General features: G+C 41.6%; 1 protein-coding gene across 2 annotated transcripts in view; it reads left to right on the top strand.

Moving 5' to 3' along the window:
- KCNH8 (potassium voltage-gated channel subfamily H member 8) overlaps nucleotides 1–26,002 on the top strand; it is a 388,105-nt gene that overhangs the window by 147,582 nt on the left and 214,521 nt on the right. The gene's annotated exons all lie outside the window — the stretch shown is intronic.

Below are 26,002 nucleotides of genomic sequence, written 5' to 3'. Positions count from 1 at the left end.
GTACCTTGGGGAAGTTTTGACCTAAGCTGGTAAAGATAAGCTTAGGAGGTTTTTCATGCAGGTCCCCACATCTGTACCCTAGAGTTCAGAGTGGGGGAGGAACCTTGACACCTTCCTTCCTGAAATCTTGTCCTCCCTGGGCTTTCATGATGACGTTCTTCCCCTGGTATTCTCCTATCTCTCTGGCTGCTCTTTTGGCATCTCTTCCACTATGTTGTCATTCTGCTTCCATAGGATCCCATTCTTGGCACCCTCCTCTTCTTGCTCTAGACTGTTTATTTGGGTGATCTCATTTGCTTACACAGCTTCAATTACTATATTTATACTAGTTGATTGCCAAACTAACTGCCCATTCTTGACTAATTTCACTTCATCTTGGCTCAAATCTCAGATTCTGTCTCTGACCTTCCCTTCTGAATGTCTCGGCAGCAACTCAAACTTAACATACCCAAAAAAGAACTCCTCATGATGCCATCCTTGAAATTGCCACTCATCTTGTGCTCGCTCAAACAGCTGAGTTTTCTTCCACACTGCTCCTATGTATGTAAAGTTCTCCTTGAATTAATCTGTATGTAAACCACTACCTTCTCCCAAAAATCCACTGCTGCTATGAAGCCGACAAGAAATCATCCAAGCAATGATGGCTAGGTTGTACAATAGCTTACCAATGGAACCACATGATGTTAACTTCATTTCCTAGGTCATCTCTCTACCCTTCAGTCTTGTTGTTTGTCACCCTTGCTTGTTGCTTCTTCTTTCAAATCAGACAGTAAGTTCTTTGGGCCAGGAACCAGATCTACTTGTATGTTTGCACAGATTCTAGCACAATGCATTCCCAATTGCTATATGCTTCCCCAATATAAATAATAGTGACTGGTAGTAATGGAGTCTACAAATCCCATACTGAGCAGAGGCAGAAGGAGGAGGGGAGCTTCTCCTGCCTGCAGGCAAGCAGTTTGACCACACTCCCATGCAGCTGCCACAACTGCCAGTCATGGAGGGAGGCACCTCACCTGCAACCCATGATGGGGGGGAAGGCCTGCTATAAGAGGAGGATGATCAGAGAGGGAGAAAAGGCAGAAAGGCCTGGGACAGGGAAGGGACAACACCCCTGCACCAGGTTGCCTCCAGGAATAAGGTCCAAATTGACACAAGCAGACCCCGGGCCTAATTAGAGGCTACAGTCCAAGAAGTGCCCTGATCGGGGACTAACCAAAGGAAACCAACAGGGAGCAGTAGAGACCCCCTGCAAAATCACACCAAGGACCGGTGACACAGGCGTTAGAGGGCAATGAACAGTTTCAGGCTAAAATGACAGGCTTGAAACGGCCTATATAACATAGCCAGAAATTTGTAATATTTACTCTTTGGCCTGATTCGGATTTATATTAAGATTATTTCACACCGCTCTGGCAGTGTACAGGGGATTGAAAGTGGCTGTAAATATATATAATAAATTCCCACTGACTTTAATGGCTGCATGATCATTAATACTTAAGGATACTTTATAACAGCATGTTATATACTAAAGATCAGTTCCTGCTATTATTCTGCCTAAAAGCTCCCACTGAAGTCAGTCTTGACAGACAATGGCAGGATAAGGCCCTACTGCTTCAATTCTGCACTCATATATGCACATGCATACCACCAAAAGTTGGGAAAAAGTGTATTTAAGGGACTGTAGTAGTCTCTCTGTCAGACAGCTGCTATGGCAATCTGCTACTGTCCTTCAAAAGTAACTGTTATGCATTTAGTGCCGCTGTTTCTTTTTTTTAATTAACAAGCTCTTTTGCTGGATAGTAAGCATGTTGTAACTTTCCACCGTTTACACTGTTAATTTGCCTTTACAAAAATAGATTGTTTTCCCAACCCAGTAATATATCAGAGAAATCCCACCATCCTCCTTGTTTCTTTAAAAATACCTATAATCAAGCACTGTTGTAAAAGATAGCTTTTCAACACCCTCTTTGCCAGATTTGGAATACTGTAACAAAATTGATGGTCTTTTCTTTCCAACGTACAGAAAATCTCTTATTTTAGAAAAGCAATTGTTCCCATCAGAAAGGAGGGGAAAACAGTAGTTGTTTTGCAGGGCAAAAGTTATTTCAGTGCTATGTACTAAATTGGGAAGCCTATTGGCTAAATTCTGATTGTGCTTACATCTTTTTAAATCTGAAAGCAAGCAGATTTAAACTGGAGTTACTGAGATTAGAATCTGGCCCTCAGTGTTGGAAAGTTTAGGCCTCTATTCTGCTTTCATATACACACAGTAATGTTCTTTGACTTCTCTGGCGGTTACAGTTGTGTTTCTTAGAAAATAATTGGCCAAACAAGTAAAACTTGAGTCCTGATTATCAATGCTTAATCTGAAATCCTGTAAAAAAAAATTTATGGTGGAGGAAATTAGGCTTCGGTAAGAGGGGCAATATTCATTGTGACAGTATTCAACCCCCTAAAGTACCTTATGGAGACCATTGTATTACATTTATGAATGTTTTCTGTATGATTGAGTTCTATTCCATGGGGGAGGTATACCATAGCTCCTCCAGGAACTAAAAATAACAGGGGATGATTACCTTTGGTAATCTGATTGGGGTGGGGAGGAGTTAAGGCTGAACAGCCTCCCAGAGAAACTAAATGAATCGTTTGCATTGTTCTTAATGGCTGAGGATGTGAGGGAGATTCCCACACCTGAGCCGTTCTTTTTAGGTGACAAATCTGAGGTATTGTCACACACTGAGGTGTCATTAGAGGAGGTTTTGGAGCAAACTGATAAATTAAACAGTAATAAGTCACCAGGACTAGATGGCATTCACCCAAGAGTTCTAAAGGAACTCAAAAGTGAAATTGCAGAACTACTTACTGTAGTTTGTAACTTATCATTTGAATCAGCTTCTGAACCAGATGACTGGAGGATAGCTAATGTGACCCTAATTTTTAAAGGGCTCCAGAGGTGATCCCGGCAATTACAGACCAGTAGGTCTGTCTTCAATATTGGGCAAATTGGTTGAAACTATAGTTAAAAAACAGAATTGTCAGACACACAGATGAATGTAATTTGTTGGGAAAGAGTCAAAATGATTTTTGTGACAAGAAATCATGTCTCCCCAATCTACTAGAATTCTTTGAGGGGGTCAACAAGCATTTGGACAAGGGGGATCCAGTGGATATAGTGTGCTTAGATATTCAGAAAGCCTTTGACAAGGTCTCTCACCAAAGTCTCTTAAACAAAGTAAACTGTCATGGGATAAGAGGGAAGGTCCTCTCATGGATCGGTGACTGGTTAAAAGATAGGAAACAAAGGGTAGGAATAAATGGTCAGTTTTCAGAATGGAGAGAGGTAAATAGTCATGTCCCTGAGGTTTCTGTACTGGGACCAGTACTATGCAATTTATTCATAAATGATCTGGAAAAAGGGGTAAACAGTGAGGTGGCAAAATTTGCAGATGATACAAAACTTCTCAAGATAGTTAAATCCAAAGCACGCTACAAAGGGATCTCACAAAACCGGGTAACTGGGCAACAAAATGGCAGATGAAATTCAATGTTTTTTAAATGCAAAGTAATGCACGTTAGGAAAACATAATCCCAACTATACATATAAAATGCTGGGGTCTAAATTAGTTCGAGATCTTGGAGTCATTGTGGATAGTTCTCTGAAAACATCCATTCAATTTGTAGCAGCAGTCAAAAAAGCTACCAGAATGTTGGTAATCATTAAGAAAGGGATAGATAATAAACAGTAAATATCCTATTGCCACTATATAAATCCATGGTACCCCCACATCTTGAATAGTGCATGCAGATGGATCGCTCCATCTCAAAAAAGATATATTGGAATCTGAAAAGGTTCAGAAAAGGGAAACAAAAATGATTAGGGGTATGGAACAGCTTCTATCTGAGGGGAGATTAATAAGATTGTGACTTTTCAGCTTGGAAAAGAGATGACTGCGTGGGATATGATAGAGGTCTATAAAATTGACTGGTTTGGAGAAAGTAAATAAGGACGTGGTGTTTACTCATTCTCATAACACAAGAACTAGGGGTCACCAGGCAGCAGGTTTAAAACAAAAGGAAGTATTTTTTCACAATGCACAGTCAATCTGGAACTCTTTGCTAGAGGATGTTGTGAAGACCAAGACTATAACAGAATTCAAAAGAGAACTAGATAAGTTCATGGAGGATAGGTCCATCAATGGCTATAAGAAAGGATGAGCAGGGATGGTGTCCCTAGCCTCTGTTTGCCAGAAGCTAGGAATGGGCGATGAGGGGGTGGATCATTTGATGATTACCTGTTCTGTTCATTCCCTGTGGGGCACCTGGCATTGGCCACTGGCAGAAGACTGGATACTAGGCTAGATGGCTGTTCTTATGTTCATACATTGTGATATCCCCAGCAAGCCAGTCTGCCTAATGGCCAGCTCCTGTGCCTTATTTTCTCTTCAAGGACAAGGAGTAGTGCAATGACCAGCAGTTACCACACTGCACTTGGTCAGCACAGTGCATTTATTTTTAAGATAATAGCCATACAGAGAGAACATACAAAAACAATAGAAGTTCCTACCTACTCATTAAACATGCCAGAAATCGCCCATCTTCCACGTGGGGAGTCCGGTAGGCCAGTGACTATTAGTTGACATTAGTACCTGAGGTCTGATCCAGCTCCCACTGAAGAATGGAAAAACTCTGTCACAGGCTGTCTGGCCTTTTAATAAAAGCCAAGCTCAGCCTTTCCTGAAACCTAGCAGCCAGCCCAAAGCTGATGGTGATTTGGCAACTGAAGGCTCATTAGTGACCTTACCTGTGAATGGGTTAGGAAAAGCCTATACAAGTATGCGGTGGTGTGGGGAGACTGCAGAGAAGGCAGGACTCTCCTGCAAGTAGGAGAACCCACAGAGTAAAGCTCCTGTGGGGCGGGAGCCATGAGCTAGATCCTACAAGGACTGAGGAGATCCCATGTGGAAGCTGCCAGAGTTCCTGGGGAAGGGAGGGAAAACCTGCAAAGATAAGAAATTATAAAGAAGAACTCTGCAGGAGCAGGATAGGCTCTTGTGGAGGACGACCCGAGGGAAGGATAGTAAAAGCATTTGAGTGGAGCCTGAGAGGGCCAGAAAACTAATTAGTTCAGCATAGAAGGAAGAAGCCAGAGGCATGAGAACCAAGGGGCGGCTGTGTTGAGCACAGGCTATGGGGAAGCAGCACAGCGGGGCTTGGAGATAGGAAGCCGCCCAGGAAAACAGAAGCAGTCTGAAGAAGCAGTGCTTCATACAGGGTCCATGGGCCAGGACACAGAGTAGAGAATGGGCCTGTGTTCCCCTAGTAGCCCCTGAGGAAGGGGCATGCTAGCTCAACCACAGGAGCGGGTTAGGCTCCTGGGAGGGAGGCCCAGTACAGATCCTCCAGCAAGCAACAGAGAAGGAAATCTGAAAAAACAAATTAGGCTTGTGTGTGGAGAGACCCTGATGAAGGCGACTAAGAACACTTCAGTGGAGACCCAGAGGGGTGGAAGAGTTATTTTGGTCATTTAGCTTGGACTTTCAGTTGGACCTTTAGTAACCCTGAAAGGGTACTGAACTTTAGATTACTTGGCTGGAGGTGAGAGGCAGACAGCCTGCAGGAGATGTTGGAGATGAGGACCCTTTGCAGTATCATGCTCTAACAGAAGGGGGTACTAAAGGTGGTGAGTACACTACCTTACAAACTCCTTCATACTTCAGTGGGAATTGGATTAGCTCCTTAGATACTACACTAATATACATTATATAAAAGCTCTAGGCCCTGATCCAACACCAATGGAAGGTTTCCCAGATTTAAACAGAAGCTGTGAAATGGAACAGAAGCAGTGAAATATGACCACCAAGGTTAACTAAGATCTGAGAATTCTTAGAAAAGGTGTGAACAATAACTTCCTTGAAACTTTTCAGAGTGACAGCCATGTTAGTTTGTATTCGCAAAAAGAAAAGGAGTACTTGTGGCACCTTAGAGACTAACCAATTTATTAGAGCATAAGCTTTCGTGAGCTACAGCTCACTTCATCAGATGCATATCGTGGAAACTGCAGCAGACTTTATATATACACAGAGAATATGAAACAATACCTCCTCCCACCCCACTGTCCTGCTGGTAATAGCTTATCTAAAGTGATCATCAGGTGGGCCATTTCCAGCACAAATCCAGGTTTTCTCACCCTCCACCCCTCCACACAAATTCACTCTCCTGCTGGTGATAGCCCATCCAAAGTGACAACTCTTTACACAATGTGCATGACAATCAAGTTGGGCTATTTCCTGCACAAATCCAGGTTTTCTCAATCCCCCCACCCCCATACACACACAAACTCACTCTCCTGCTGGTAATAGCTCATCCAAACTGACCACTCTTCAAGTTTAAATCCAAGTTAAACCAGAACATCTGGGGGGGGGTAGGAAAAAACAAGAGGAAACAGGCTACCTTGCATAATGACTTAGCCACTCCCAGTCTCTATTTAAGCCTAAATTAATAGTATCCAATTTGCAAATGAATTCCAATTCAGCAGTTGTGCTGGAAATGGCCCACCTGATCACTTTAGATAAGCTATTACCAGCAGGACAGTGGGGTGGGAGGAGGTATTGGTTCATATTCTCTGTGTATATATAAAGTCTGCTGCAGTTTCCACGATATGCATCTGATGAAGTGAGCTGTAGCTCACGAAAGCTTATGCTCTAATAAATTGGTTAGTCTCTAAGGTGCCACAAGTACTCCTTTTCTTTTTCCTTGAAACTGCCTCCTTTTGCTCATGACCTATGGATAAATACCAAATAAAAGACTTTACCATCTCACAGGGACGGGAGTTCATTGAAGGATATACAAATAGTCTCAGAAAAGAAAGGTCACATAACAAACAGACCAAAACATAAGTGGTAAACTAGCTGTAAATTTAGGCCAGATTCTGGTCTGTAACAGCTCATGCCAAGACTAAGTTCACTTAAGTAAATGTCCTTGCTCCAAATTCATGACAACATAACTGAGAGCAGAATTTGGCCCACAGTGAGGTACCTCACTAAACACAGTGTAAATGGTAACATACAGCTTCCCAAACAAAACACTTCTGTGCAGCTTGCGTTTGATATTATCTTGAAGTCAGAACAGCTTACCTCATTATGGAAGATTGTGTACCTTTTCAAAGTACAGCCTGAGAAAAAACGTCAGGAAGGCGCAATAATTTAAAATCAATCTATTTTCCAAAACTGATTCTTATCCTGGATCTCAACTTTGGTTTTACAAGCAATTTAAGCGATACTGTCAACTTAATGGGTTTTATATATATCTATATGAGAGCTGTTGATTAATCGTCATTAACACGTGATTAACTCAAAAATGAATCGCGATTAAAAAAATTTAATCACGATTAATCGCAGTTTTAATTGCACTGTTAATAGAATACAGATTGACATTTATTAAATATTTTGGATGCTTTTCTATATTTTCAAATGTATTGATTTCTGTTACAGCACAGAATACAAAAGTGTGCAGTGCTTACTTTACATTATTTTTATTACAAATATTTGCATAGTAAAAATGACAGACAAAAGAAACAGTATTTTTCAATTCACCACATACAAGTACTGTAGTGCAATCTCTTTATTGGGAAAGTGCAACTTACAAATGTAGATTTTTTTTTATTTCATAACTGCACTCAAAACAAAACAATGCAGAACTTTAGAGCCTACAAGTCCACTCAGTCTTACTTTTCCTTCAGCCAATAGCTAAAACAAACAAGGTTGTTTACATTTACAGGAGATGATGCTGCCCACTTCTTATTTACAATGTCACCAGAAAGTGAGAACAGGCGTTCACACGGGACTTGTGTAGCTGGCATCGCAAGGTATTTACCTGCCAGATATGCTAGACATTCGTATGCCCCTTCATGCTTCGGCCACCATTCCAGAGGACATACTTCCATGCTGATGATGCTTGTATACAGAAATGCGTTAATTAAATTTGTGACTGAACTCCTTGAGGTAGAATTGTATGTCTCCGGCTCTATTTTACCTACATTCTGCCATACGTTTCATGTATTAGTAGTCTTTGATGATGACTCAACACATCTTCATTTTAAGAACACTTTAGCTGTGGATTTGACAAAATGCAAAGACGGTACCAATATGAGATATCTAAAGATAGCAACAGCACTCGACTGAAGATTTAAGAATCTGAAGTGCCTTCCAAAATCTGAGAGGGATGAGGTGTGCAGCATGCTTTCAGAAGTCTTAAAAGAGCAACACTCTGATGTGGAAACTACAGAACCTGAACCACTAAAAAGAAAATCAACCTTCTGCTGGTGGCATCTGACTCAGATTATGAAAATGAACATGTATCAGCCCACACTGCTTTGGATTGTTATCTAGCAGAACCCATCATCATCATGGATGCATGTCCTCTAGAATGGTGGTTGTAGCATGAAGGGACATATGAATCTTTAGCGCATCAGACATGTAAATATCTTGCGACACTGGCTACAATGGTGTCATGAGAACACCTGTTCTCACTTTTAGGTGACATTGTGAACAAGAAGTGGGCAACATTATCTCCTGCAAATGTAAACATTTGAGCTCCTCTGAGCGATTGGCTGAACAAGAAGTAGGACTGAGTGGGCTTATAGGCTCTAAAGTTTTATATTGTTTTATTTTTGAATGCAGTTATTTTTGTACATAATTCTACCTTTTGTAAGTTCAACTTTCATGATAGTGATTGCACCATAGTACCTGTATTAGGTGAATTAAAAATACTATTTCTTTTGTTTTTTACAGTGCAAATATTTGTAAAATGTGAGAAAATGTAGAAAATATCCAAAAATATTTAAATGATCTTCTATTATTGTTTAACAGTGTGATTAATCATGTGATTAATTTTTAAAATATCTTGACAGCCCTAATCTGTATCATCTGTATCTATCTATATATCTATGAGAGGTTTTATTTTCCCCTGTTGGCATTTTGTGTGGGTTTTTTCTAATACTGGAGCAAAAAGGGTCACAAAATAACACTACAAAATGTCCATAGAGACGCTGCATCTCCTCTACCAAAGTGTATATGAACTTTTTCCTTTTCCAAGTACTACCAGCAGCAATAGATTCTGCTGCTGCTTTCCCCTGCCTGCTCTGAGCCTCTAGCTACATGCTACTCAGACACAATTTGGAATGACAAAATAAGCAATCAATTTTGGGTGCAAAATTAGTCCAATTAAAAAATAAATCCTTATTGCAGTTTGAATGTGCCATGTGTGAGAGAGAATTTAGCTTCTTATTTAAGTATTTTTATAAGATACAGTAAAAAGAGGTTATAGGGTAGGTAAATCTTTTTTGGATTCACCGTCATGTCAATAGTTCTGTAATGACTTGGCTGAGTTCGATAGAAAGATCGTAATACACGCTCAGAGACTATCAGAATGGCGTCCCCCGAGAGCCCTGCAGCACGTCCATAGTGATACTATCTCTCTTCTGTCATTCACGCACAAGCAGGATCACATCAGTTTTCTCCTTCTTTAATGTGCATATGTATAAAATATATGACATGTTTCAACGATGGTGGCTATAATTAAGCAGCAGGTATGCTCTCCAATGGTCACGATGTCGTTTATTTTTGATAAAATATGGGATATTCCTATGCAAAAAAGATTTGTATTACATAAATATATTCTGCACTACAGCCTTCTTTCCCTTTCAATGAAAATTGAGGGTTTATCAATATTTATACTAGGGGGGAAGACTAATTGCCCTTAAAGGATTAATAGGTGTTTTAATGAATGGTTAATCAATTGCTGTAACACCCAACAGGCCAGTATTTTGCTTATTATCATGGCTTATAAACATAGTACCTTCTACTGATGATCTGATAACCAAATATAAATCTTCTATTCATGTTACAATGAACATTATACTAGCCCTTTATAAAACATTTTATAAATGGAATCTTAATATAAAATATGGCTGACTATTCTGTACCTTCCTTACTGTCTTTCCTTCCACCATTTTTTGCTCTCCTGTGCTGGTGCTGTGCCAGGCTCCTGGTGGCTATGGCACACTCAGGACTAGGCTCCTCCTGGGCAATGCCCTGTGCAGAAAGATCTTGGGCTTTCTTGGGGCACCAGCCCAGCCAGAGGCAGTGAGGGAGGAAGGAGCCCACCAGCCAGCCTGCAGGTGTGCTGAGTGTTCCCGCCAGGGGTTGGTTCTCCACACAGCCTGGGAGGGGGGATGTTCCCCACCAGGGTTTATGGAGGAGCAGCAGAGTTGGGGCGGGGGGTGAAGGGGTAAAGTGAGGAGAGGAGCTGGGGAAGGAGGCAGCAAAGAGGGGAGCATGCAAAGGGCTGGTGGTTGGGCAGCAGAGGCGATGCATGGGGCGGTCAGGTGCTCCTCCACTATCAAGTTACGTGTTCTCCCTGCAAAAAATTACTCTTCTAGCATGGAAATGTTGAACAGGACCCTCGTTATCCTGCAAAGAGACAGTGGGTGAGTGAAATGAGGTGTGGGTGAGGTTTTTTTCTATTGTATCTGGGGGAGGAAGTATAACAGCTGCCATTTTGGAAAGGTCAGACAAACAAAGGAGTATGGTAGCCGCCATCTTTAGAAAGGCACAACAAGCAAGGAGAAAAGATTTAGATGTCTGAAAAAGGAAATAAATCCTCCAATACAAAAATCTGTTCCCCTGGCCATGAAAGAGAGTAACTCCCACTCCAGCAAAGTATGGAAGCTGATGGAGAAGCACCCATCGTTAAGACTGACTTGAATGACATGCTCGTAGAAATCAGAAAGATTAATAGGAGATGGGGGAAGAGTTCCAGGCTTTCATTAAAAATATAAAAGGATTAATGGGAAAAATCAGATGTGGAAACAGAATTAAATGAGCATTACTAATCTAGATGACCTAATCCAAATAATTGGGGAGAAAAAGAATTAAATCTGGAGGATGTGGAATATAGAGAACATATGAATAATGGAAGCTTTAAAGGTATTCTGGAGGAAACTGAAGGAAGAAATCTGCAGGACACATTGGACGATATTTTCCATGACACACTAAGACTGGGCAATAAAGATCTCATTCATACAGAGAGGGTTCACAGATCCCTTTTCTCCAAGCCCCCAGAAAGCTCTGGACCAATGGGTGTGATTGTCTATCTGCACTGCTATCAAGACAAGAATAAAATACGGAGGGCAATGAGGAAGAGAGGTGAAACACTGATGATTTTTAACCACCCTATACAATTTTTCCTAAATCCGGCAACCTCAATCCTTAGCAAGCAAAGAGAGCAATGCCAGGTGACCTCTATTCCTAGAGAAAACAGTATAAAATACAAATGGGGTTCCCATTTAGACTGTGATTTAAATGTAATGACAGAGGTGCGTCTGTCTGAGATACAGAAGAAGGGAAGCTGGTACTTATAGACCTGGGAATAGGCAAATCCATTCAAGAATAATTTGAATGAGATCATAGGCATCAGTCCTACAGGTCACCAAGAAATCATTAAAAGAAAAGGAGTACTTGTGGCACCTTAGAGACTAACCAATTTCTTTGAGCATAAGCTTTCGTGAGCTACAGCTCACTTCATCGGATGCATACTGTGGAAAGTGTAGAAGATCTTTTTATATACACACAAAGCATGAAAAAATACCTCCCCCCACCCCACTCTCCTGCTGGTACTGGCTTATCTAAAGTGATTACTCTCCTTACAATGTGTATGATAATCAAGTTGGGCCATTTCCAGCACAAATCCAGGTTTTCTCCCCCCTCCCCCCCACACAAACCCACTCTCCTGCTGGTAATAGCATATCTAAAGTGACCACACTAGGTATCCATGAGATCTCAGAGAGCCTGAACATCTCAAAAAGATGCATAATCACAACAACATGGACAGACATGAGAGCAGAAGAAACAGTCCAGATCCAGAAGAACAAGATGAGTGTATAGGCTAAGATACTACAAGAAATAATGAATATAATCATTAGGTTATAATGATAAAGGGATCTAGTTAAATGGAAGCTGAGATGTATAGCATCCAGATGATTTACTCTGTGTGGATACAGTATACTTATGGGTATAGCATAGTTTATTGTTATGATTTATATCAGTGTTACACAATTAGATCTATCCATGGGCCAATTTCAAAATTTTATGACAAGAGGCGGGCCATTTGCACAGAAGGCTGACCAAAAAAAATCCAAACCCAAATCTTCAGCTACCAATAAATAAAGACCTTGATTGCAACATAAGTATTAGTACTTCTATCTTTTAACAAAGTTTATAAATCAACGTTATTACCTTGTGTTTGTGGCAATCTCTAATGGGAGAGGTAACACTCAGAATCTCTGGCAAGCTTTGTGAAGAGTGGTTTGCAGAAGGTCAGGGCATGACACATGCACTGAAGATGCTCATCTGTCAGATGATTGGAGTTTTGGTTTTTTATAACGTTCATGGTAGAAAACCCAGTTTTACAGACGTATGTTGATCTAAACATCATTAAAAGATAAATGGCTATATTATGGCTATTCTGAAACTGGTCAGCATATTGAGTCCAGAAATCAGTGTTCCACATCTCTGAATTTTGCCTTCAAGACATCTGAGCTCTGGAGCCTTACAATTTCTAATTGAAAGACACCTTCATTAACTGAGTCAAGAATATTCTTTGCTTCAGAAGGGCAAGGGCCATTGGTAGAAACAACAAATGTTTCGCAAACAAAAGCAAATCCTTGGAATTCTAAAATTCTCAAATCACGTTTTAAAAGTTTTGATCAGAATGTTTAGGAATTCTTGCATAGATTTTTATCAAAGTTTCATCTGAAGCAACAACATGCAATGTGGGAAAGTGTTACATTATTCCTGTTAAGTCTGTTTGAAAGATTTCAAGATTCCTCTGAAAGACGCATACTTTTTCAAACAGATCCTCAACTCTGCTTGAACAGTCTTGCAGCTGCAATTAAGGAATTCAAGTGACCAGTAATATCACTCAGAGAAGCTACCTATAAGATAAATTCCAGGAACTCGCAAGTCTTGCTGGTCTTGTGGTTTGAAAGAAATTCTAGCATTTCTTTTTGAAGCATACTAAACCTCTCTAACATGTGCCCCCTACTTAACCAGCGAGCATTGTGCTTCAACAAGTCACTGTATTTGGCTGAAACATCTTGTAAAAGAGCTTTAAAAGACCATGTTGCAAGCTAGAGGTAGAGTCTAAGTACTTCACTAATCTCATTACAATACCCATTGTTTTTTTAAGTCCCCAGACAACTTACCCCACAGGATGGTCTGGTGAATGATGCAGTGAAGTGTGTATCACTGCTGTCATAAATATACAGGGAAGGGTAAATACCTTTACATTCCTCCTGGCCAGAGGAAAAACCTTTTCACCTGTAAAGGGTTAAGAAGCTAAGATCACCTCGCTGGCACCTGACCAAAATGACCAATGAGGAGACGAGATGCTTTCAAAGCTGGGAACGGGGGGAGACAAAGGTTTCTCTCTGACTGTGTGATGCTCTTGCCAGGACCAGAGCAGGAATGCAGGTCAGAACTCCTGTAAAAAGTCAGTAAGCAATCTAGTTAGATATGCGTTAGATTCTATTTTGTTTAAATGGTTGATAAAATAAGTTGTGCTGAATGAAATGTATATTTCTGTTTTTGTGTCTTTTTGTAAACTTAAGGTTTTGCCTAGAGGGATTCTCTATGTTTTGAATCTGATTACCCTGTGGGGTATTTACCATCCTGATCTTACAGAGGTGATTCTTTTACTTTTTCTTTAATTAAAATTCTTTTTTAAGAATCTGATTGCTTTTTCATTGTTCTTAAGATCCAAGGGTTTGGGTCTGTGTTCACCTATGCAAATTGGTGAGGATTTTTATCAAGTCTTCCCGAGGAAAGGGGGTGTAGTGCTGGGGGGGGGAGAGACGTTTCCAAGTGGGCACTTCCCCTGTTCTTTGTGTAACACTTTGGTGGTGGCAGCGTTTTACCTAAGAATAAGCTTAGGAGGTCTTCCATGCAGGTCCCCACATCTGTACCCTAGGGTTCAGAGTGGGAAAGGAACTTGACAGCTGCTAAACGTGAAGCAAAGCCCTTCTCTTTCCCTGTCCTGGAGGGACGACAATCAGTACAAAGCAAATTTACTTTCTGGAGAGCTAAACCATTCTCTCCCCCCACCACCACCCAAAAAAGCCTGTTACCTTTTCAAAAATGATCGCTCCTGTGGTGTAGGTATTAGGCACAAAATTGGAGAAGTTTCACCTATGGTGGAAAATTTTAACAATAAATGAATTTAAAGATGGTATATTTTAATATTGCTGGATGTTCTAAAGCTAGTTTGAGATTAGACAAGGCTTGATTCTTAAAGTGTGATTATATAGATATAAAAAGAAAGAAGAAACCCCCCCCTGCAGCAGAGAACGAACATGCCCATGAAGAAATTAAGGGGAGCCTAGGCTAAAAGGGACACGTGACAATGGTGGAATGTATGGGGAGTGAGAGGATAAGAGAACAAAAACAGATGTTAAATATTATGTTTTAATATTGTTTATTAATTTAAAAGTCAGGGCTCAGAATTTAAAAATCTATGGTAAGTGAGACTCAGGATCAGGATACAACAATATAGGTGTTAAAGAAAGGAAAAGCAACATATGTGGGAGTTTTAAGATTACTCTGTGTGTGATGTGAGCTGTATCTTAAATGTCTTATTTAAAGAGGAGGTGCAAATGTAATGGAGACATGACAACTTTCTGGTGGGGGTGGAAAGAAGCTGTCTGACTATTTTTAACGATGGGTAATATACTGGGTGAGAGCAGACTTAGTCCTCATGGATGAGTTTATTAATGTCATGACTGGTAATGTTAAGGGATGAACAATCCAACAAAAAAGAAAAGGATACTTTGTTCACTGAAAAAGGATTTCAGTGAACTGAAACTGTAGAAAAACCTGAGTGTCTCTGGATTAAGTTTAGAAGTGTGTGCAACAAGAGTGATGTAGTGGTGGGAGTCTGCTATAGACCACCGGACCAGGGGGATGAGGTAGATGAGGCTTTCTTCCGGCAGTTCACGGAAGCTACTAGATCGCATGCCCTGATTCTCATGGGTGACTTTAATTTTCCTGATATCTGCTGGGAGAGCAATACAGCGTTGCATAGACAATCCAGGAAGTTTTTGGAAAGCGTAGGGGACAATTTCCTGGCGCAAGTGCTAGAGGAGCCAACTAGGGGGGGGCGCTTTTCTTGACCTGCTGCTCACAAACCGGGTAGAATTAGTGGGGGAAGCAAAAGTGGATGGGAATCTGGGAGGCAGTGACCATGAGTTGGTTGAGTTCAGGATCCTGACGCAGGGCAGAAAGGTAAGCAGCAGGATACGGACCCTGGACTTCAGGAAAGCAGACTTCGACTCCCTCAGGGAACGGATGGCTTGAAGGGGAAAGGAGTCCAGGAGAGCTGGCTGTATTTCAAGGAATCCCTGTTGAGGGACAAACCATCCCAATGAGTCGAAAGAATAGTAAATATGGCAGGCGACCAGCTTGGCTTAATGGTGAAATCCTAGTGGATCTTAAACATAAAAAAGAAGCTTACAAGAAGTGTAAGGTTGGACATATGACCAGGGAAGAGTATAAAAATATTGCTTGGGCATGTAGGAATGATATCAGGAGGGCCAAATCGCACCTGGAGCTGCAGCTAGCAAGAGATGTCAAGAGTAACAAGAAGGGTTTCTTCAGGTATGTTGGCAACAAGAAGAAAGCTAAGGAAAATGTGGGCCCCTTACTGAATGAGGGAGGCAACCTAGTGACAGAGGATGTGGAAAAATCTAATGTACTCAATGCTTTTTTTGCCTCTGTTTTCACTAACAAGGTCAGCTCCCAGACTGCTGCGCTGGGCATCACAAAATGGGGAAAAGATGGCCAGCCCTCTGTGGAGATAGAGGTGGTTCGGGACTATTTAGAAAAGCTGGACGTGCACAAGTCCATGGGGCCGGGCGAGTTGCATCCGAGAGTGCTGAAGGAATTGGCGGCTGTGATTGCAGAGCCATTGGCCATTATCTTTGAAAACTCGTGGCGAACCGGGGAAGTCCCGGATGACTGGAAAAAGGCTAATGTAGTGCCAATCTTTAAAAAAGGGAAGAAGGAGGATCCTGGGAACTACAGGCCAGTCAGCCTCACCTCAGTCCCTGGAAAAATCATGGAGCAGGTCCTCAAAGAATCAATCCTGAAGCACTTGCATGAGAGGAAAGTGATCAGGAACAGCCAGCATGGATTCACCAAGGGAAGGTCATGCCTGACTAATCTAATAGCCTTTTATGATGAGATTACTGGTTCTGTGGATGAAGGGAAAGCAGTGGATGTATTGTTTCTTGACTTTAGCAAAGCTTTTGACACGGTCTCCCACAGTATTCTTGTCAGCAAGTTAAGGAAGTATGGGCTGGATGAATGCACTATAAGGTGGGTAGAAAGCTGGCTAGATTGTCGGGCTCAATGGGTAGTGATCAATGGCTCCATGTCTAGTTGGCAGCCGGTGTCAAGTGGAGTGCCCCAGGGGTCGGTCCTGGGGCCGGTTTTGTTCAATATCTTCATAAATGATCTGGAGGATGGTGTGGACTGCACTCTCAGCAAATTTGCGGATGATACTAAACTGGGAGGAGTGGTAGATACGCTGGAGGGGAGGGATAGGATACAGAAGGACCTAGACCAATTGGAAGATTGGGCCAAAAGGAATCTGATGAGGTTCAATAAGGATAAGTGCAGGGTCCTGCACTTAGGATGGAAGAATCCAATGCACCGCTACAGACTAGGGACCGAATGGCTAGGCAGCAGTTCTGTGGAAAAGGACCTAGGGGTGACAGTGGACAAGAAGCTGGATATGAGTCAGCAGTGTGCCCTTGTTGCCAAGAAGGCCAATGGCATTTTGGGATGTATAAGTAGGGGCATAGCGAGCAGATCGAGGGACGTGATCGTTCCCCTCTATTCGACATTGGTGAGGCCTCATCTGGAGTACTGTGTCCAGTTTTGGGCCCCACACTACCAGAAGGATGTGGATAAATTGGAGAGAGTCCAGCGAAGGGCAACAAAAATGATTAGGGATCTGGAACAGATGACTTATGAGGAGAGGCTGAGGGAGCTGGGATTGTTTAGCCTGCAGAAGAGAAGAATGAGGGGGGATTTGATAGCTGCTTTCAACTACCTGAAAGGGGGTTCCAAAGAGGATGGCTCTAGACTGTTCTCAATGGTAGCAGATGACAGAACGAGGAGTAATGGTCTCAAGTTGCAGTGGGGGAGGTTTAGATTGGATATTAGGAAAAACTTTTTCACTAAGAGGGTGGTGAAACACTGGAATGCGTTACCTAGGGAGGTGGTAGAATCTCCTTCCTTAGAGGTTTTTAAGGTCAGGCTTGACAAAGCCCTGGCTGGGATGATTTAACTGGGAATTGGTCCTGCTTCGAGCAGGGGGTTGGACTAGATGACCTTCAGGGGTCCCTTCCAACCCTGATATTCTATGATTCTATGATTTTCCTAGTCTAATCTAGGTACAGGAAACACTTGAAGGAAAATGATGATAAATATCTCAGTGCTTCTTGGACACAGCTGCCATATCTCTCTCCAGGGCAATCTAATAGAAGAGGGATGGCAATACTGTTTGCTAAACACTTCCTTTTTATTGTTTCAGCAAAATTCATAGATACAGAGGGCAGATATATTTTAATTAAAGGATATTTTTGAAAGGTAAATTTTTCACCTTAGCTAGTGTATATGCTCCCAATCAAGGAGAATCTTATTTTTTTATCAGTTTTTTGGGGATTCAGGAGATTTTAGGGAAGGGAATATTATTCTTAGGGTGATTTTTAATAAGGTGTTTAATCCTATTTTGAATCAATGCAATATACACAGAGGGCATTTAGGAGGAGGAAGTGTAAATTTGGTGCATCATGTAGAAAATGAGGATGTGGTTGATGTCTGGTGGGAGATGAATCTAGATGTCAGGGACTATACATGTTAATCTGCTACTCGTGGATCTTATTTCAGATTGACATGATTTTTGTTTCTATGACCATGGCTAATTTGGTCTAAAAAAGATAATCTGAATTATAACTTGGTCTGATCATGCCTCTGCATAGGTCAGAATAAAAGATTCATACTCAGTGGAAAAACAAAGGGCCTGGCAGTTGAATAGAGCTTTGTTATATGACTCCCTTAGAATTCAAGACCTGGAAGAAATTTTTTCAGAAATATACAGAAGAAAATGAAGGAAGGGATCCATAAGTGTTTTCTGAGATGCTGGAAAGGTGGTAAGGAGGAATCTCTTTATAAATAAAGCATTGTACATGAAAAAGATGAGAGCTCTTGAAGGAAAGAGTTGTTTAACTAACTTTGTGTTTGGAAAGGTAGACATTGATCTACAGGATCTAAAAGTGTATAAGAAAATAGATGAGAGGGAAGATTAACCTATTTAAAAACAGGTAAGATGTGCAGACACTTAGATGTAAAAAATAGTATGAAAAGGGCAATAAGCCCGATAGGCTTTTAGCCATAAAGTTAAAAAAAGAAACAGGAAAATCAGCCATCCCTCTGATTAGAAATAAAAAGGGAGATTTAGTAAGTCGCTCCATATAGTAAGTCGCTTCAGATTTCTGAAACATTTGCTAACTTTCTCCATATTTTGTATGCTTTGAACCATCCAAATCCTGAACTTATAAATAGATATTTGAGAAGTGTGAAAATACCCAGGGGTGAAAGTAAGGCGGTACAGGCCAGAATGGCATACTGGTAAAAAGTGGCCACTTGTACTGGCCCTTACTGCCGACTTTAAACTGCTGGGGCAGCGCTTTAAGGACCCTGCTTTAACGTTGTGGTATGCCGCTTTAACGTCGCTGCCCCTTGTGCGTCCCCCGTCGGCAGCTCTTCCGGGTCCCTACCTGCAGGGCCGCCAATGGGGGGTTAAGGGGCGTAAAAGGGGCAGCGACAGCTGGAGCCCCAGGCCCTTTAAATCGCTGCTGGAGCCCCAGCAGCACAGGCCAGGTGGTGCAGATGGGCTGGTTGGGGGTTGCTGACCCCTAGCCCTGCCCCTTCCACCAGAGCCCCGCCCCGGTAAGAGCTCAATTTTACTTTCACCCCTGAAATTACCTCAGTTCTCAGAGGGTGATGATAGGCCAGTTTCCTCAGAGGAAGTTGAAGTTGTAATTTAAAATCCAGTAAAGCTCCAGGTCCAAATGGGTTATCTGGAAAGTATTATAGAGCTCTAATGCAAGTGTTTGTTCCTATTTTAACTGATTTTTTTAATGGTATATTTCAGGGGTATGAGATTCCAGATTCATGGAAAGAGGCAAAAATTGTGGTCATTCCTAAAGAAGGAAAATATCTTACTAATTGCACATCATACAGACCTATTTATTTAATGTTGATTCTAAAATTTATGCTAAGTGCTAGCAGACAGATTGAGTGTCGTCTTGCTCAAATATGTTCACCCTGACAAATCTGGATTTGTTGCTGGCAGGCATCTATCTGACAATATCCATAGAACTCTGAATATAGTCTATAGTGCTAATTCTAGCAATTCTTCCTTTATACTGCTTGCTTTGGATACTGAAAGAGCCTTCGACTGCCTTGAGTGGGAGTACCTCAGACAGAATTTGGTTAGGTTTTAAAAATCAGTTTTCTAGGGGCATATCAGCCCTTTTCGCTCATCCTCAACTATCTGCTTTGGTTAATGGTCATCAATCCCCTCCTTTTAATTTGTCTAAGAGTAGGATAGTTGCCTGTTAGTCCTCCTATTTGCTTTGGCAATGGAGTTATTTGCATTAAATGTGAGGAACAACCCCTTGGTAAAAGACATTGAAATGTCTTCTATATTAGAACACAAAATAGCTTTCTATACTGACAATGTCTTGTAATACTTGCAGGATCCAGAAGCCTCATTAAAACTTCTAGAACAATTGACTTTGGAATTTGGGCAGGTATCAGGCTTGAAAATAAACTATGATAAATCTGAACTTTAGGCATTAATATTCCTGAAAGGGTCAAAGCAAAGTGTTGTCAGCTACATACATTTAAACGTGCAAATGAATCTTTGAAATAGGTAGGAATAAATATTGTGGAAAATTGTAAAAAAAAAAAAATGTACAGGCAGATTGAAGGGTAATGTGCAGTAAAATAATAGGACTCAGAGGAAACTTCTTGGCCTCAGTAAAGATGAATGTCCTCCCAAAGTTGTTGTTTTTGTTTCAGTGCATCCCTGTTTCTGTCCCTGACATGACATTAAAAATGTGGCAGGATGTTCTATTAGCATTCATATGGAAACATAAAAGACAAAGGGTGAGTTTTAAAGTTCTGTATAAGCGTGGAAATTGGGGTCGGCTAGCTTTCCTTAATTTGGCTTATTATTATGCATCACAATTAAAAGACGTGATCAATTGGGTTATCAATAGATTATTCACACACCGGGTAAAACTCGAACAAGAGTGAAGCCCAGATATCGCTATTGCTAGTAATTGTTGGGGTAAAAAGAAACACGTTCAATAATAACTGGAAATGTATCCCTAGGAAATATCAAAATGACTATTGGTTCTGAATAAGGGCTAAGATTATTTGGACAGCTGTTCCTGGGTCCTGATGTGAAATCATACCAAGAGATATATAGTAATGTAAATTTTGTATAAAGATTCTGTAGTTTCAGTATTTACAAGTCAAACATTTTATTGTGAAATTGGGATACAAAGTAGCTCTCTCTAAAATTTTAACCATCTTTGAACAATTGACCCAGGACAAAGCTGGAACAAAAAGTTAAATTTGTAAGATATATACAATTTTGATTGAAAAAGCTGTTAAGAAACAACAATCCAGATGAAAAGTTGGGAGAGGACTTTTGACAAATAAATTGGCCTGGATAAGTGTAAGGGAAATGGGAATATACATCTTCAATTTGTGTAGCTCATGAAGAATTTTTTATGAATTAACATATAGCTGGCATTTGACAGGCTAACATCTACATCCCAGCATTTGGCCTGAATAACTGGGGCAGGCACTAGACAAATGCACATGTGCAGAATTGTTCTCCATCCTATCTGTGGGTATGTCTACACTACAAAAGTAGGTCAATTTTATAGAAGTCGATTTTTAGAAACCAGTTTTATACAGTTGATTGTGTATGTCCACACTAAGCACATTAAGTTGGTGAAGTGCATCCTCACTACTGTGGCGAGCGTTAACTTACAGAGTGGTGCACTGTAGGTAGCTATCCCACAGTTCCCGCACTCTCCGCTGTCCATTGGAACTCTGAGTTAAGCTCCCAATACCTGATGGGGCAGAAACGTTGTCATGGGTGGTTTTGGGTAAATGTCATCAGGCCCCCTTCCCTTCCTTCCTCCGTGAAAGCAACAGCAGACAATCTTTTTTCCTGGGTTACCCGTGCAGATGCCATACCATGGCAAGCATGGAGCCCACTCAGCTCACCGTCACTGTATGTCTCCTGGGTGTTGCTGGCAGATGCAGTACTGCATTGCTACACAGCAGCAGCTCCTTGCCTTTGTGGCAGACGGTGGAGTAGGACTGATAGCTGTCAAAAGTGTCCTGGGTGCTCCTGGCAGACCTCTGTGAGGTTGATCAGGGTGCCTGGACAAACATGGCTATTCTCCTCTTAGAGCACCGAATGGGAGCCAGAGGCTCAAGGTCATTCTCTTCTTTAAGTTTCATCTCTTGGAGATTCAGTCCTGCCTGGAATATCATGCGAGCTGGAGGCTTCTGCCTCAGGCTTCTCTCCCAGCCAGTAGCACTGTGCGGTCGCACCTACCCCAGCCTACCCCTTGCTCCCATGGCTCATGAAGCCTGGACAGCAGTAAGGAGCAGTTCAACTATAGGCTGGGCAAGTGCAGAATGGTGGTAGAATGCGCCTTTGGACATTTAAAAGCTCGCTGGCGCTGTATGCTGACTAGGTCAGACCTCAGCGCAACCAACATTCCCATTGTTATTCCTGCTTGCTGTGTGCTCCATAATATCTGTGAGAGTAAGGAGGAGATGTTTATGATGGTGTGAGAGGTTGATGCAAATCGCCTGGCATCCGATTTTGAACAGCCAGACAGCAGAGTGTCCAGAAGAGCACAACAAGGTGCGCTGCGCATCAGAGAGGCTTTGAAAACCAGTTTCATGGCTGGCCAGGCTTCAGCGTGACAGTTGTATGTGTTCCTCCTAGCTGGAAACCCACCCCCTTTGTTGATTTTAATTCCCAGTAAGTCAGCCACCCTCCCCCTTTGAAATAAAGTAACTATTGTTTTGAAACCGTGCATTCTTTCTTTATTAATTTTAAAAAAAAAAGTGAGTTAACGGACAAGATAGTCCAGGTGGGGTGGGGGAGGAAGGAAAGACAAGGCCACATTGTTTATTTTAGTCACACTAAAAATCAAACTGTTTGAATGACAGCCTTCTGTTGCTTGGGCCATCCTCTGGAGTGGAGTGGCTGAGTGCCCGGAGCCTCCCCACCACCTCCCGCCACGTTCTTGGGTGTCTGGGTGAGGAGGCTATGGAACATAGGGAGGAGGGTAGGCAGTCATACAGTGGATGCAGAGGGGGTCTGTGCTCTTGTTGGCTTTCCTGCAGCTCCAACAGACACTTCATCATGTCCATTTGCTCCCCCATTAGCCTCAGCATCACGTCCTCCCTCCATTCTTCACGCTCACTTAATTCTTTCCTGGCCTCTGCCACTGAATGCCTCCATGAATTAAGCTGTGCCCTATCAGTGCGGGAGGACTGCATGAGCTTGCAAAACATATCGTCATGGTTTTTTTCGCTCTACAATTCTGGGGGGACTACATGGTCACCATTGCTGCTGAGTTCGCTACACTGACCAAACAAGAAATGAAATTCAAAAGTTCCCGGGGCTTTTCCTGTGTACCTGGCTAGTGCATCGGAGTTCAAAGAGCTGTCCAGATTGGTCACAATGTAGTACTCTGGGATAGCTGCTGGAGGCCAATACCATTGATTTGCGTCTGCACTACCCCAAATTCGACCCAGCAAGGTCAATTTTAGCGCTACTCCCCTCATTAGGGAGGAGTACAGAAGTCGATTTTAAGAGATTTAGGTTGACAGAACTAGGTTGGTTGTGTGACGCAGTCATTTTTAAATTGACCTAACACTGCTAAATTCGACCTAACCCTGTAGTGTAGACCAGGCCTCAGTCATAAAGCACTAGAGAGCCTATGTGGGCCACTTGCATGTCCCTCTCACTGTTTTTTGGTGGTGATGGAAGGATCCATCCAGATATGGAACCCTAGGTCCTTTACCCACCCTCCCATTGGTGTGTTTATTCCCTATTCCTTCCCACCCTCTTTGGGTTAGCATTGAGGGGTTTGCGGGACTTCCCTATCACATAATAGAAGATGCCACACACAATCCACACATCCAGCCACTCCTTGAGCAGAACGACATTAGTTCTACACTATGGGATTCTCCTCAACCATGGAACAAAGGGCCCAGTCTGACCCACCCAGCTCTCATTTACTTTATTGGGAATCTTACTCATGCATCCAATGGCAGAATTTGTCCTTTAGACAGTCTTTGCTTAGCTATTATTTGACTACTGGAAAATTGCCTTGTATTTTGGCTAACTAACTTTACTGTATAGATTTTTTAAAATAAAAAGAACCTCAGTTAAACTAACCTATTAAGCTATCTGATGCCCCAAGAGAATAATAAAAGAACAGAAATTCATAAAGTGGCGAACATGAAAATGGTAAGACAAATGCTCCGCACTCCCAGGTCCTAATTCATTAATGATTGCATGCATTATTCATGCAAAACTTGAACTAGCTTCTATCAGGAAAAATTGCTTAAAAGTACATATAGTTAGGAAAGCAGGCACTATTGCCATTTTTAAATCATGTTTTTTTTCTCCTGTCTGTTTCTCTCTCCATTAGGCATCAGTGATGCAGGCAAGCAAAATCATAATGCCCCATTGCATTGTGATTAATAAGTGAATTTACAAAGGGGAGCCAAAAGAAGTATTTCAGTTAACTCATTTGGTTCTTGCTCTATGGTATCTCTAAGAGTAGGTCTACACTTATGGCGGTGAGTAGAGTACTCAAGCTACGTGCCCCACTGGCATGGGTATAAATAACGTTGTAGACATTGAGGTACTCCTTAGGAGGGTAGAGTTCCCTATATGCCTGAACATTAGGGTATATACCCTACATGGCTCTTTCCATGCCCAATCAGGGTCTTCCAAGTCTGCACGGCAGTTTTTAGCCGCATAGTTTCCTGCTGTCTCCCTGTCATAGGGAAAGACTCTGGCAGTCAGGAGGCAGCACAGAGAGTTTGAGTATTTTGAGTAATTTTGAGTATTCTAACTATTTTGAGTAATTTTGTATCATCTGCAAATTTTGCCACCTCACTGTTCACTCCTTTTTCCAGATCATTTATGAATATGTTGAACAGCAGTGGTCCCAGTATATTTCCCTGGGAGATCCTTTCATTTACCTCTCTCTTTTGTGAAAACTGATAATTTATTCCTATCCTTTGTTTCCTATGTTTTAACCAGTTACTGATCCATGAGAGGACCTTCCCTCTTAGCCCCGCTTACTTTGCTTAAAAGACTTTTCTGTGGGACCTTGTCAAAAGCTTTCTTAAAGTCCAAGTACACTGTCAACTGGATTGTCCTTGTCCACGTGTTTGTTGACTCCCTTAAAGAATTGTAATAGATTGGTGAGGCACGATTTCCCTTACAAAAGCCATGTTGACTTTTTCAAACAAATCGTGTTCATCTGAGAGTCTGATTATTCTGTTTTTGGTATAGTTTTAACCAGTTTGGCAGGTACTTAAGTTAGGCTTACTGGCCTGTAATTGCCGAGATTTCCTTTGGAGCCTTTTTTAAAAATAGGTGTTACGTTAGCTGCCTTCAGTCATCTGGTACAGAGGCTGTTTTAAGAGACAGGTTACATACTAGTTAGTTATTCTGCAATGTCTTATGTGAGTTCCTTCAGAACTCTTGAGTGAATATCATCTGGTCCTGATGACAACTTCTTCTTTAGTTTATCAATTTGTTCCAAACCTCCGCTGTAGATACCTGCATCTGGGGCAATGCTTCAGATATCTCACCTAAAAATAATGGCTCAAGTATGGGGATCTCCCTCTTATCCTCTACAGTGAAGACCAATACAAAGAATTCATTTAGCTTCTCCACAATGGCCTTTATCTTCCTTTAGTATTTCGTTAGCACCTTGATTGTACAGTGGCCCCAATGACTGTTTGGAAAGCTCACTGCTTCAGATGTAGCTTTTTATTATTTTATTTGAAATGATGTCTTTTTGTCTCTAACTGCTTCTTTTACTCTGCTGTTTAACCATGGTGGTATTTTTTGGTTCTTTTGCTATCTATTATTTGGGTATACATTTAGTTTGAGCCTCTGTTATGGTTTTTTTTTAAAGTTTCCATGCAATTTGCAAACTTTTCACTCTTGTGACTGTTCCTTTTAATCTGTTTAACTAACTTCCTTATTTTTGTGTAGTTCCCCCTTTTTAAGTTTCTTTGTCTTTTCCTCCTACAAGGATGTTAAATTTAATTATATTATGGTTGCTATTGCTGAGCAGTTCAGCTATATTCACGTCTTGGGCCAGATCCTGTGCTCCACTAAGAACTAAGTCAAGAATTGCTTCTCGCCTTGTGGAGTCCAAGACAAGCTGCTCCAAGAAGCAGTCTTGATGGTGTCTAGAAATGTTATCTCTGCATCCCTCCCTGAGGCCACATATACCCAGTCAATATGAGGATAGTTGAAATCCCCCCCATTATTATTGCATTTTCTGCCTTTGTAGCCTCTCTAATCTCTCTGAGCGTTTCACCATCCTGGTCAGGGGGTCGATAGTATATTCCTTCTGCTGTACTCTTATTGTTCAAGCACAGAATTTGTGGCCATTGAGATTCTGTGGTATAGCTCGATTCATTTAAGATTTTTACGTCATGGTTTTAAGACACAGGCCCACGTCAGAGCTGCACCAACCCAGGAGCTCCCCAGAGTTTGAGGGAGTGTGCACATACTACCA

Source organism: Lepidochelys kempii, chromosome 2, assembly GCF_965140265.1.
Source record: "Lepidochelys kempii isolate rLepKem1 chromosome 2, rLepKem1.hap2, whole genome shotgun sequence".
Classification (NCBI taxonomy): domain Eukaryota; kingdom Metazoa; phylum Chordata; order Testudines; family Cheloniidae; genus Lepidochelys; species Lepidochelys kempii.
Note: the sequence above shows the minus strand (reverse complement) of the source record. Positions and strands in the feature narration are given on the sequence as shown.